The following is a 4,422-nucleotide window of genomic DNA, read 5'->3' as shown; positions in this document are numbered from 1 at the left end:
TATTCCAGCAACATTCAAAGGATCATCTTGCTTGATATACGCAGTGATTATGCAGCGTGCTGCAGGTTTCAAACTTCACCTGAATAAATGCACAGATGTTATGGGGAAAAGAACCACCAACCCCAAACAAAACTGGATTTGATAATACCTCTAATTTAACTGCTGGTATGACTTTTAGAGGTTCTGGTAAATTCCTGGACTCTGTAATTCAAAAGAAGGAAAAAAAGTCCTTAGCCTTGTCCAAATAAAGATAAACAAAAGCATGAGTGTTATAAATTAACTTATGTTATTTAACAGAGTATTTGGTGAAGTCTAGCATAAAGGTGATATTCTAGCATATGCTAACCTCTTCATTTTAGGCAGCAGGTCTTTTCTGTGAAGTAAAAAAAAATCTTATCAATAACAAATGGGAGAAAGGTATTTTTAACATAAAATTGTTTAGATTTTAAAATGTTTTATTAAAATAATTTAAAATAATTTTAAAAAAGATATTTTAATATAAAAATGATTAGAGGGCACGATTTCTGTTGGTGAGGACATTAAAGCAGGGATTTTCTCCAGTGCCACAACTATTCTATTAGGAATGCTACAGAGTAGTAAAACTGTAAGAATTCCTTGGGGAGGGGAGGCCGGAAGGAGAGCTGCACAATCCCTTGTTTTAGGTTACTTTGTTTCTGCACCCATTTAACTCACACTTTAACAAGAGGCTTTGAAAGGCTCACAGGCAGACCATGACCAGGCTATGCGCTTGTGCTTAAGAGATATTTAATAACATTTCTTTTTCCCAGGTAAACTTTTAGGTTTCTTAGAGAAGCACCTCCAATCTGCTATTGATAAACTCACACTAGTGTTACCAGCATGCCCTCTGACAGCACAAAGCAATTTAATTTCATTACTGTAGGTTCATGTCCATAGCCCATTGGATGTTTTCTAGGGTACAGAAGCCCAGAGCCACATCATAACCCCCTCACAGCTCCCAAAGACCACCTCAACCCATGACAGTCCCCTCTGTAGCTCCACAAATCTCCCCAAATCCATAACTCCCTTTAGCCCCCTGAGACCCCCCTGGAGCCACCCCAAATTCATGATAAGCCCTTATAGCCCCACAGACTCCTCCTGAGACCCCCAGGCCCCCCAAATCCTTGTGATAACTCCCCAGAACCCCTCCCAACTCCCCCAGAGCCCCCCACTCAATTTTATCTCCCCATTAACCCTCTTGTCCCTCTAGAACCCCCACAGCTCCCACAGCACCCCCAGACCTCTCTAAAGCCCCTTCAAATCTAGAACACCTCAGAGCCCTCAACTCCTCTGCACTCCCAAAATCCCCTACAGACCTACCAGAACCCCCAGGCCCCCGTAACTCCCTGATAGCTCCCCCAGTCCCTCCCAGCCCCCACAAATCCATGACAAACCCCATTACCCCTACAGCCTCCCCAGACTTCCCCAAACACCCCCATAATCCCTCTATATTCCCCTACAAATCTATAACACCCCAGAGAAACCCCCAAATCCCCTTGTGCCCCTCAGATCCCCATAAACCCATGAAAACCCCCTAGAGCTACCCCAAAAATTCACAGCCCCCCAGATCTCCCCCAACCCATGATAATCCTCCTATCAGCTCCCCCAAGCCTCTCCAACATCCCAGACCTCCCTTAAACCCAGGATAATTCCCCTTTAGCCCCTTCAGGCACCCCAAAACCTCCCCCCAGGCCCCTTGTACCCCTCCCCAGACCCCCCAAACCCACAATACCACCCCTATAGTTTTCACCCAGCTGCCATCAGGAGGTGTTTTCACAGCTCTGGTGCGTCTCCAGCATGCCAAAAGCACACTGCAGTTGTGCTGCTCCACTGCTAGGTATGGAACTGGCATTTCCTCCTGGGATCTGAGCAGTCAGAGAGGATTTCATGGTCTCTAATAAGAGAAATTAGCTGTTACTAAAATAACAGGGAGTGGAAACACTCTGTGGGTAACAGCCTTACTGGGAGGGGCCTCAGTTGGAGTATGAACTTAAGCCCCAGGGCTTGTCGCTTTGCTGTCACAGACAAGGGGAAAAAAAGGGAAGAAAGGGAAATGAAACCAAATCTAACTCTTGGAACGATGCCTGTGGTGATCGTCAGAAATCCTGGGGTCAAACATACAGATCCCACCCATCCCTGGTGTGCAGGGTGTTGTGGGCATGCAGCGCTGTGACATCAAGGACAGCTGTAAAGTCCAACCTGCTGGGACACAACCTGTACTGCATGTACTATAGATAAATTCTGTAACAAAAATATACAGAAAGACTTTTAAACTTGTGTTACCTCTTGCTTGGCTTCTGGGTAATTTCTTTAATCTGTGTAGAATTTCCCTCTGAATCTTCAACTGGATCAGTCTCCTTAGGTAAAAGAATTCTTTAGCCTGTACCAGAAGAGAAATTTACTCTGGAGCTTATCAATAAGTTTAATTTATGTTATTTGCATAAAAGTAATCCTAGTTCTGATCTACCTACTGCACTTTGAACTTCTTTCTGACTTTTTAGTGAACTTAACACTGTAGTTTGCTGGTTTAATAAAACAAGAGAGAAAGACTAACTTGCTTATTTATTAGAATTATATATATTTACTACAGCTCCAAGTGTATCTTCTTACTGTAATTTCATATAATACTGACCTTTGCTCCACTGCCCACAGATATTTTAATGCTGTTTTGACCAAGAACTTGTTAGCTAATTAGAACAAAATCTTTCTGCATCAAGCAGTTCTTCTCATTGCCTGCAACATCCCCCAAATTCAATTTCCCTGCTCAGGAGCAACAGTTTTGAGACCTTCAGCTGTTGCCAACTTTTGTATGGGTGGTGTCAGTATTTCCTAGATAGCCTGTCTCAAGCTGAGTTTGATATAAATTGGGCTAATAGGAGACAAAAAAAATAAACAAGAAAGGAACATGAATAACAGTAACTTGCAAAGAATACAAAACAAATTAAAAAAAAAAAGTCTAAACTCTGAAAGATTTATTCAACTTTTATGTAAAATAGAAAAGGTAGGAAAAATTGCTAAAAACAGAAGGTGGCAACAACTGCTGCATTTTGACTGTACTTCCTTCAGTGCTGATTGGAAACATTTGCCACTGGAGTGGAATAAAAACCTTCATGAAAAATGAATGCTCTTTGTGTACCTCTCAGTTTATTTCTTTTTGAACTTTCAGCGAAGTCACAGGGCCCAAGAGCTCAAACAGTCAAAGGCACAGAATACAAGTTGACAAAATTCATCTCCATTCACCAGCCCAGCAGTTACCACAGTCTTCAACATGTCACTTCATTCCTCCTTTTCTGCCAGCAAAAGGAAAAATAACACTACTTGTGTAGCTCACAAAAGAAGAGCAGTATTACAGTGATTACTGAAAAATAGAGTTTGTTAACAATTTTGAAAAAGTAACTGTCCACTTACCAAGTTCTATGAGGGGAGAGGATTTTGACTACTAAGTCTCCTGAACAAACACAGCAGAAAAATGCAGAATGTCTTATTTTTAATTCTTATTACATATTATAATTCTTATTACATATAGTACAGAAGATGAAGAAACTTTGTGTTATAGCACAGGTGAAATGCTTTAAGCATGCTGTCCAGCAGCTTCACAAGACATTCTCAGAAGCATTTTGCTTTGGCTACACCATTATTTCTGATTTGGCCCACCTGGCAATATTCTTTTGTGACTTTGCAACACGGGTACTGCCAGGCACTGGCAATCACAAATTATTATCTCTTCTTGTCCCAGCAACATCACTCAGTGTCAGAAATTAGGAGTAATCAAAGAACAAAGTGTAAGAAGTAGCATTAGAATTACTGTGAGGAATTACTTTGTCAGGAGATGAAGCACACTGAGGAAGATTCATGGAACGAAATGTTCATGGTGTTAATTCTGCCAGTCTGGGAGCTGTAATGTCACTTTTCTCCTTTGGAGAGGGGAGTACTGCATGAACTGCTCGACTGATCAAGGAGTTTGGGCTGGAGCTGCATTTCCTGGGACAAAAGAGCAGGATGAAGAGATGAAAAAGACCTTTCAGAGGTCATTCAGTCTGGCTGATAAAGGATTATTCTCCACAATCTTCATTTAGTTCAGTTCTAAAATTCCCAATCAACTAAGTCCCTACAACAACTGTAATTTACTCGGGAAATTGTTTTGTTTTGATATTTGATAAAAACTTGGTATTGGTATCAATGATTTTGCTCCTTCATCATCATCATCATCAATGATATATGAAAAATAGATATATTCTAAATGCATAATAATAAATTTAGAAGAAAATTAAATGGTCTGATGACCTTTTAATGCATTTAAACACAAGGAGCAGGGCTAATAATGCTCTTGCCTGGCAGAGATGGGATGGAAACCTGAGGCGTTTTTCAGGCAAAAGGAGGAAGAGAGAGGAGAGAACCCCCCAC

At 41.2% G+C, this 4,422-nt stretch overlaps 1 long non-coding RNA gene across 1 annotated transcript; it reads right to left on the bottom strand.

Moving 5' to 3' along the window:
• Nucleotides 1-2,750: 2,750 nt before the first annotated feature.
• On the bottom strand, nucleotides 2,751-3,994 carry LOC132322528 (uncharacterized). The gene is made up of 3 exons (XR_009485125.1): nucleotides 3,837-3,994; nucleotides 3,155-3,308; nucleotides 2,751-2,887 (listed from the first exon to the last, which is right to left on the bottom strand). It is a non-coding gene; the product is annotated as an uncharacterized LOC132322528 (long non-coding RNA).
• Between the last annotated feature and the right edge of the window lie 428 nt (nucleotides 3,995-4,422).

Source organism: Haemorhous mexicanus, chromosome Z (genome assembly GCF_027477595.1).
Source record: "Haemorhous mexicanus isolate bHaeMex1 chromosome Z, bHaeMex1.pri, whole genome shotgun sequence".
In the NCBI taxonomy this organism is placed as follows: Eukaryota; Metazoa; Chordata; class Aves; order Passeriformes; family Fringillidae; genus Haemorhous; species Haemorhous mexicanus.
This window is presented reverse-complemented; position numbering and strand designations above follow the sequence as displayed.